Genomic DNA, 10,487 nt, shown 5'->3' with positions numbered 1-10,487 from the left:
CACGAGCAGCTAATAAACCAAAGTAAAACAACTAAAGAAGATCTATACAGAAGACGTGCTGCAGAACCTCTGTGAAACATGACAGAGGTTCTGTCGTCTTTGACTTGTAGCAATGACTATGCAGAGGACCAGTTTACAGAACCTCTGTGAGACACGACAGAGGTTCTGTCACTTGAGACTTGAACGCTTGAGCATCTTCTGCTGTTGGTCCTCTGTGGTCTTYTRTRAYAGATCATCTTCTGTCAATACTCGCAGTTTACTTTTTCTATACTTTTACATTTAAGGAAATGAGAGCTAACAGAAACATTACTATATTATTTAAAAACTTATATCTTCATGGTTAAGAAATCATGAATTTTATAATGAAAAACCCACCACCCATGGTTATTTCTATTGGTTAAAGCTTTCACCGCCTATGAGTTTTATAATTAAAATAATCTTCACCGCCATAGTGGGAGTATTTAAAGAAATAAAAAAATAAGATTCTATCTTATCATTTCATTTGAAGAAAAATCTGTTGAAAGAGAAAAAGAGTGTTGTGGCGGTGAGAAATGTTCTTGAACAAATCTTTTGTTCAAAGCTGTTTGAAGAGCTTGTGATTTGCTGTGTGTTTTAAAACTACAGAATCTGTGATTTGTTAAGGTGAGGTTTTTTTTAAACTACCGTCGATTATAAACTATGAGTTTTATAAATACTGTTGATTATACACTGTGAGTTTTTGATGACTAAAATCTTTATATTTTGTTATATAAACTGCTGGGTTTTGATAGTTGTTTTGAAGAAAAGATGGTAAAACTATTTTGATAATTTAAAGGTGTTATTGTTATTAAAAATTGTGTTGGGAAGGATAAAGAAAGGATTGCTTCTTTAAAACAGTTTTGGAAATGATATCCTGTTTTGAGGATTTAAAAAGGGATATGATGTTTTGGAAATCATTGAAAGGAATAGATTGTTCTTGAGTTTGAAAGGTTTTGATGATAAAATTGTTGGTTGAAAACTATAGAGAATATTCTTTTGAGACGATTGTGATTTTGATATGTCTTCATTTGAAATTAATCTATAGATTTTATGGATAAAACTATGAATGAGGATTCGATAAGATGGTTGTGACTGTGGTCCTTCATCCGAACTAGTTCATAGATTTTGAAGAAGAAATAAGGATGGCATATCAAGGAGAGGTGTCTTTCGTAATAAGGGTGGCATATCAAGGAGAGGTGTCTTTTGGAATAAGAGTGGCATATCAAGGAGAGGTGTCCCTTTGGATATAAGGGTGGCGATTGTGTGTGAATATTATAGCTCTTACTATTATGTCTTTTAAGACTACAATAGATTTGAGTCCTTACTTCTTTGTGATTTGAGAACTCAAAGATATTGTTCTTATTAGAAATAATAGTGTTGATGTATTGAGAAGGGGAAAACTTGGCCTATGGCCATTGATATTGGTTAAGAGTGTCTTGGAACAGAATGGTCATTTTTATGAGGAATCAAAGGGGCTCTGGTTGTTCCTTGTAAGGAACCAGAGGGGCTCTGGTTGGTCCTCATTATTGGACCAGAGGATTCTGGTTATTGATTTGGAAAATGAGCAAGTTTTTACTAAATGTACTAATTGGACCAGAGGCTCTGTATCTATTGATAAGAGCTTATATGTCAAAATCATATTTTTAGAAGTTTTAATAAAAGGATTTCATACTTAGAATATTTTTATGAAAAACAGAGAGAGGCTCTGGTTGGCTTACACGTGGAACCAGAAGCTCTGGTTAGTACAACCAGAGGCTCTGGTTGAGGAACCAGATCTCTGGAAGAGAGACTAGAGGGGCTCTGGTCGAAGAACCAGAAGCTCTGGAAAAGAGACCAGAGAGGCTCTGGTCCTGGTTATTGAAATATATTCCAAGTATGGTTTGGAACCAGAGTCTCGATGGACCAAAATAGAATCTGATTTTATTGCGCATGTTGTGAAATGATTATTTGATAAATGTTTTGGTGATCTTCACCCTGCATCTCATAAAAGGGAACCTCACTAGACATTCATGTCTAACCTTCATTTCGTGTTTTCAAAATATATGTGCAAGTAAAGATAATAAGGGAAAAAGCATTAAGTGAATTACTTCCCTATGTGCTTAGCTGTTTTGGAAGCATAGATGCTAGGATGTAAGAACATGTACTTTTGAAATTTTTGGGTTGCGTATTTTACATTATACACTCTTGTATCAAGGACCTATGTGGGGGAAAACATGTATTGTATATATGAAATATGTGTTATATGTAATGTATGGATTTGGGGGTGTTACAAGTTGTCTCGAATAATAGGGGAGGTTTGGCAAGAGAGCCATTGTCTTGAACGTGTGTGTTTGTGTTTTGGAAAGACATTTTAAAAGCAATGAAATTATCTAAAGAATAAGATAAAGTAATGCAGAAAAACAACCAAACAACTAGAGAAAATAGAACACTGCTCTGATACCACTTGTTGGTCCCTTTAGGGTCTACAAGATGTGTATAACAGTTTGTAGAAGAGGGGGATGAATACAAACACATTATTTTCAAATTTAAAATATATATTGATAAAGAAGATCAATACAAATTTTACAAGATTGTTTGCGGAAAGATAAGGTAAGAGAAACATATCTAAACAATCTAAAGTCTACACATTTAGTCTTAGCAAATAAGAAAAGATTTGTTGTTAAAGAAATAAAGGAAAGTAAGTTATGTCTGGGAGAGAACTTGTTTAGAATATAATAAAAAGGATTCTAACTTGCTCTTGAGGATGAGCGTATTTGCTATTAGATGTGTGTTCTTTTACTTAAGCAGAAGAAGGCTCAGAATAAGAATTTTTGTAAGTATCTCTACATGGAGATAGAACACATCTATTTATACCCGTTGTATTTAATGCACATTTAATGCATCATGGTAGGGTTAGAACGCGTGTCAAGCCTTAAGGGGAAGGTTTGTCATTTGCTACAGTTAATAGTACAAAAGCCTATTCATGAGCAGACATCCTTTCGCAAAGTTGGTGGGTAATAGAGTCAACTAGTCGGCTCCGTACCGTACTAACGTTTAGAAAGGGTATGGGTTTGTCCTTTGTGTGTATAAGGACAAGACAACAACTATCGTGCTTAGCAAGCTTCTTTTGATCGCTGAATGCTGAAATAACCTGAAAGTCTCTTCAATATTCGCTAAGACTTGGGCAATCTTCACACATATGTTGGAAGGCTTATAATCAATGAATACTGCTTCAGATCACGTACTCGCCAGTCTCTAATATTCAGTTTCAGTCTTCGACTTTAGCTGAAGGTTCTTTGGTGTGAGTGTTGTCTTCTTGAGGTATCGCTGTCACTGATTGGATTTACAATACAAGTTCTTCAGCGATCACTAAACAGACTCAGTGAAGATCGCTGAAACTGAGATAACAGAAACATAAATACTTCGCATAAGGAAAAAAGGATTATCATCAAATTATTGAGAGAGAGGATCAACAAAAACCACTGGAGCCTCCTCTTTAAGATAAGTGAAGACAACTACTGATGCTAAGCCTTCAGTATAAGGTGTCGTAGTTCCCACCATTGAAGCCTCTTCATCAAGCTCAGTGAAGACAGCCAATGACTCTATCTCTCTAGGGTCAGAGGTTGTTCCTATTTCCACTAAAGCCTCTCCAGGTTTAGTGAAGCCGTCTGCTGACACTGGTTCTTCGTTTCAGTAGATGAAGCCTCTAACATTGTTGGACCCAAATAGATAGGTACCAAAAGAAATTTTAAACTATTCCCTTATGGTGGAAGTCAAAGGCATATGGTATCTCGATAGTGGATAGTCAAAGCACATGACTTAAGACAAATCCCTGCTAATTGACTACAAGGAATAAAGAGGAACTTCTGTGACCTTTGGAGGAAATGGAAAAGGATATACTAGAGGTTTTGGTATATTAACCAACGGTGCAACCACATTCAGGCATGTTGCACAAGTTGAAGGACTGAAGCACAACCTTCTCAGCATCAGTCAGCTGTGTGACAAAGACTACATAGTGAAGTTCTCCAAGAATTCATGCTATGTCTATGACAAGGATGATCAGGTTGCCTTGACCGGTTCTCGTCTAGAGAATGTCTACATCAACAATATGGATTCTTCTATCATTGAGAATAGTTGTTTCCTCTCTAAAGCTTCGTCAAATGTCAACTGGCTGTGGCACAAACGGCTTTCTCACTTTAACTTCAAGACACTCAGCGAGTTGTTTAGAAATGATCTTGTTACTGTTTTTCCTCAACACTCCTTTGCAAAGGAATATCTTTGCTCAGCGTGTGAGAAAGGAAAACATAGAAGAGCTACCTTTAAGTCAAAGCAAATCTCTTCAGTGACATCGTCTCTTCAGCTACTGCACATGGATCTCTTTGGTCCTGTAAATGTACAATCTATTGTTGGAAAGAAATATACACTCGTAATTGTTGATGAGTACTCCAGGTACACTTGGGTCTTCTTTCTCAGATCCAAAAGTGAAGCACCTAAAGACATCATATCATTCATCAAAAAAAGAGAAGTACTTAACAATATTAAAGTACGATCTCTTTGTTAAGAACTTGTATGTAACTTAGATTGTTTAGATATGTTATATTTACCTTATCTTTTTCGCAAGCAATCTCGTAGAATCTGTATTTATCTTTCTTTATCAATATATATTTTAAATTTGAAAAGTTTACTGTGTTTGTATTCAACCCCCTCCCTTCTACAAATTGTTATACACTTCTTGTAGACCCTAAGAGGACCAACAGTATCACTTTCTCAAAACCACATAAAACCGTATTATAACATTGATTGAGATAAACAAAAAATAAAACATTAAAATCGAGATGTATCTTGCTGCAATGTACGAGTAACCTTCTAGTTATTATAAATAGATTTACAAAAATCATGGAAACAGTGGATATGGTTTAATCTCAGAGTTCTCAAAAATTAGCGAGTACTCAAATGATTAACGCCCTATATAGTGTTAGGTTTAAATGAAAAATGCAAAATTATTGAGGGTGGGAGAAGCAATCTCAACCACTAGACTAGGATTTTGATTTTTATGATCTCTTTCACTAATTAAGATAACTATAGAATAAAGCAAATATCCTAATTTATCTCATATTTTTTAACATTTTTTTAGATACTGATAATCATTGATTTTCTATCTGGTTTTCCATCATGAAATTATTGGCTATTTTAGAATCTACAAATCAAATTTAATCTTTTTATTCTAAATACCGTATATAAACATGAACATCGATGTTTTTCATTGGTTATTTAGAATGTAGCCAAAAACAAAAAATCTCAACAAACCATTATCAAGTGGTGATAATTTAGATTTATATTGGTTCATATGTGAACATGTGCATCATAACATAGATTCACAGTGCATCCTAACCATAACTTGTATGTGATCAATTTACAACTTATAACTAAGATTCTGAATAAGTTTAAAATTTATTTGTAAATTTTTAAAACATATATATTATCATTGATCTTAATTAAAGATAATATTATTCTTGTTTTTTGGTATAATTTATTTAATTAAAATATTAATTGTATTTTGTATAATATAAGAAAATGAGTAATCCATTTTTCTATTTAAAAAATAAATAGATAAAATTTTTGAAAAATGAGTGGACTAGTGAGTTAGCTTAACAAAAGTTTTAAAATACGCCCTCAACTTTCTTTGGTTATTTAAATCATTCGCTATTTACGTATATGACCTTAGATATTGAGGATTAGAAAATCTTATCTAATGGATGAGATTGTTTCTCACATTTTCAAGAGTTATGACCTTAATTCTCATTTGAATTAATTTTTAGATATTGTTTCATATGATTGTTTCCCATCTAAGGTTAGCATTTAATGTATTAAGGAACGGATATTTGTTTCATAATATGTTTGCATTATATGTATTTGGTTCACAATCTAAATCGTTTTTACGTGTAAATTTTGTTTCACAAAAACGCTAAAAGAGTTGACATTGTAAAATAAATATATGTAAAACAAACATATAGTGAAACAAATATATGTTAATCATTATTCTAAATCCGAAAGCAGAGGAATTGAAGATTTGATTTAGTTGATAATTATTAAATCACAATATCCCCTAAATAGATTAACAAAAATCATGGAATTAGTGAATATTATTTAATCTCATGTTTCTCACAAATTAACAACTTCTCAAATAATTACTATCCTATATAGTGTTTGGTTTAAGTAAGAAACATAAAAAAGTTTGATGGATGGAAAAGCAATCTCAACCACTAGACTATAATTTTGATTTCCATTATCTTTTTTCCTAGTTAAGATAACTATAGAATAAATTAAATATCTTAATTTGTCTCCTGTTTTTTCTTTAATATTTTTGTTGGATAGTGATAATCATCGATTTTTTTATGTAGTTTTTCATCATGAAATCATTGGCTATATTAGAATCTACAAATCAAATTAAATCTTATTTTTCTAAATATCATATGTAAACAAGAACATCGATTGTTTTCATTAGTCGTTTGGAATGTTTCCAAATGCAAAAAAATCCCAACAAACCATTATCAGGTGCTGATAATTAGATGTATATTGGTTCATATGTGAACATGTGCATCTGAACATAGATTCACATGTGCATCTTAATTATAACATGTATGTTAAATCAATTAACAACTTATAACTAAGATTCTGAATCAGTTTAATGTTTATATGCAAATTTTTAAAGCAAATATATTATCATTGATCTTAATTAAAGATAATGGTATTCTCGTTTTTTTATATAATTCATTTAATTAAATTATTAGTGATATTTTGCATAACGGAATTTAAGAGAAAATGACTAATCCACTTTTTTATTTAGAAATGAAAATAGAAAAATTAATTGAAGAATGAGTGGACTAGTAATTTAGTTTAACAAAAGTTTCAAAGTTCTCCCTCAACTTTCTTTGGTTATTTAAATCATTCGCTGTTTACATATATAAACTTAAGATCTTGGGTATTAAAAAATCTTATCAAATGAATGATATCTCTTCTCACATTCTCAATAATTATGACCTTCTCATTTGAACCATTTGCTAACAAGGGGCGTAAATTATGTTAAGGTATTGTTTCATGTGATTTTTTTTCTATTTAAGCCTAGCATTTAATGTATTGATGAATATATATTTCAAAATATATTTGCTTATTAATTATTTGGTTCACACTTTGAATCGTTTTTATGTGCAACTTTTGTCACAAAAACAGTAAAGAATTTCACATTGTAAAACAAATACATGCCAAAAAACCCATTGCAAAAAAAATATTTGTTAATTACTAGTCTAAGTTCTAGTCTTAAATGAAAAAAAACTGGTAATATGAAATAATATATGATGTACTAGTTCTCAATGTTATTGATAATTGTACAGAAGCATACACGTTAGAACCTATTTTAGACTTCATTTCGCTTTATTTTGTTTTATACAAATTATATATTAAATATTTTTATTCTTATTTTACAATTTAAACAAGTATAGATCTAGGTTATAGAATTTGGTTCACTTCTAATTTATTGGGCGCATATTACAACTTACATTCTACATTTTTGCACAATTACTTCTATGTTATTTACTTTCAAGTATTTTACTTGCGTTTCAGTAACGTCAGGTTAAACATCTTTGCTTGGATGTGAAGTAAGTTTGGAAGAATAAGTGATAACTCTCATTTTTTAGAGTTATTTCTTATTTATTTCTTTCATTTTATAATTATTAAATATCCAATTTCCTTGTTTTTCTCTGTTTATTCTAAAAAGTTTTGAAAAGATGATGAAACACAAAGGAAAAAATTTATTTCGAAAACCTGCATTTTCTGGCAACTGCCCACTGTGTCACCACTGTAGGACGTTCACGAATTTTGGTGCTTTCTACCTTTTGGAGAATAAACTGCTTGAAGATCTTAGACCTAGAGATTTCCTCCAGATGTAGTTGGCTGTAGAGATGTACCCTTTTTATTATTTCAAGTTTTTATTTATTAGTCTTTGCCCCAAGATTTTTGTGTTCTTAACTTCGTTTGGATAAAGGCTTTGTCCTTATCCATTCCCTTTATATAAAGAGGCACTGAGAGCTCATTTGAGGACACACATCCCTCATCCCTCATCTTTCTTTATTATTAATCTCTTAGATGTATTTTTAGCTAATGTTCTTCTCTTAGTTGTAGCTTACCATTTTATTTTCTTGTATTAAAGTTGTAATTTGTTTTTAGTTTTATATTAATGCAAGTTATATTTCAGTCTTATTTAATGTCTTCTATTATGTTTATTATTTCTATTATGAGTTAATTTACTCGTATGAGTGTGGGTGTGAGTTTAACTTAGGATTTTTATACAATATTTGGGTGTTTTTACTCCTTACCACTTCGTAACTTGGTCAGTTAAGACAGGACTTAAACTTAACGCGGATAAGCCGATCACTTTGAAGTGTTAATATTAGATCTTAGACCTAGAGATGGATAATCCGAAATACGGCTTGAGTGATGCACAAAGAACTCGAGAGAGTCTTTGATACTTACGTGGAGATGCGAAATTTGTATGTATTTTGCTAAGGATTAAGCGATGGTTATTCTTATCACAAAGAGATTTGGGTATGAATTTTCTTTATTCTTATTTTTAGCTAAATCGGCAAGTTTCGAAGTGATGAGTGTAAGAACTTTGTAGAATTTTATGGGGACCGTTTGTAAATCTTCATTTTCGAGATATTGGGATTTTTATAATCAACTCATGAGATTCTAACCATTTTATTGTTAATTTTATCTTAAGGAACACTTACACCCATGCCAATTCTTTAGTCTAAAAGTTTATTTCGCTATTTTAGTCTTTTAAAACCTTTTGTAAACGAAAATTGAACTATTATTCATGAAAGGAAACACGAGCAAGAAGTTCATGAAAGTCTCTGAATCTTAGTAGTCCAGTCCCTGCGGAAATGATCTCGGTATTTTACCACTTTATTACTTGCAAGCGATCATCGTGTCGGTGTGCACTTGCATCACCACTGTGGGGACTTTGTGCCCACTGTGTGAGCACAAACGATCCCAGCCTGTCAAGTTTTTGGCGTCGTTGCCGGGGACTGGCACAATTTTTATCTTGAGATATTGATTTTCATTAGAGCCTTGGTCATTTTTTTCAATCGCACTTTCTGTGTTGTATGCCAAGGCTACAATACGGTGAACTTTTACCTTGATCTTGAATTAGAAAGAACAATTAGAAGACGTAGAAGAGGTAGAAATAATCGGTGAAATCCTAATTTAAACCGTACCATGAGGGATAATTTACTTCATCGGGAGGCCACGGTTAAAGTTGTCGATGATAAAAATAGAGGCATACGGGACTACGCAACTCCCGAATTTGGTCAGTTGGCCGCGGGAATAGGTAGGCCCGAAATGAAAGCAACAACTTTTGAACCAAAACTGGTAATATTTCAAATGATTTCCGCAATGGATCAGTTTGGGGGATTATCGTCGGAAGATCCGCACTCTCATTTAAAATCTTTTATAGAAATGACGGATCATTTTAAAATTCCCAGAGTCATACAAGAAGCCTTACGCTTGACACTTTTCCTTTAGACATTAAAGGATAGAGCTAGAGCATGGGTAAATTCTCAACCACCAAACTCGATCCTAACTTGGAATGATTTGGCGGAGAAATTTCTAAAAAAATTCTTTTCCTCCAATAAGGAACGTAAAAATTAGAAATGAAATTATGACGTTTCGCCAAGAAGAAAATGAAGCGGTTTCAGCTGCATGGGAGAGATTTAAGGACCTTCTACGAAAATGTCTTCACCATAGAATCCCTCATTGTATTCAGTTGGAGACATTTTATAATGCTGTCGATCCTCTCTCTCAGTGATTTGATGATAATCCTTTTTCTTCTATACGAATTATTTTTGTCTTTAGCTTTTCAGTTCCAGCGATCTGCAATGAGTCTGTTCAGTGATCGCTGAAGAACTTGTATTGTACATCCAATCAGCGACAACGATACTTCAAGAAGACAATACTCACACCAAAGAACTTTCAGCAAATGTCGAAGACTAAAACTGAAGATTAGAGACTGGCGAGTACGTGATCTGAAGCGGTATTCAGTGATTACAAGCCCGTCTACATATGTGTTAAGACTGTCCAAGCCTCAGCAAATGCTGAAGAGACCTTCAGGTTATTCCAGCATTCAGCGATCAAATGGAGCTTGCTAAGCATGATTGTTGTTGTCTTGTCCTTATATACACTAAAGAAAAATCCATATCCTTTCTAAACGTTAGTATGGTATGGAGCCGACTAGTTGACTCCATTACCCACTAACTTTGTGAAAGGATGTCTGCGCATGAATAGAATTTTGTACTATTCACTGTAGCAAAGGACAAGCCTTCTTCTTAAGGCATGACACGCGTTCTATCCCTATCATGTTGCATTAATTGTGCATTTAATGCAATGAGTATAAATAGATGTGTTCTATCTCCATGCAGAGATACACTCTAAACCTA

General features: G+C 32.8%; 1 non-coding gene across 1 annotated transcript; it reads right to left on the bottom strand.

Annotated features, from left to right (window-relative positions):
- Positions 1-9,694: 9,694 nt before the first annotated feature.
- Positions 9,695-9,801, bottom strand: LOC112504906. Its single transcript, XR_003068294.1, has one exon. It is a non-coding gene; the product is annotated as a small nucleolar RNA R71 (small nucleolar RNA).
- Positions 9,802-10,487: the final 686 nt, after the last annotated feature.

Source organism: Cynara cardunculus, unplaced genomic scaffold (assembly GCF_001531365.2).
Source record: "Cynara cardunculus var. scolymus isolate 2C unplaced genomic scaffold, CcrdV1 Un_Scaffold_7288, whole genome shotgun sequence".
NCBI lineage: Eukaryota > Viridiplantae > Streptophyta > Magnoliopsida > Asterales > Asteraceae > Cynara > Cynara cardunculus.
This window is presented reverse-complemented; position numbering and strand designations above follow the sequence as displayed.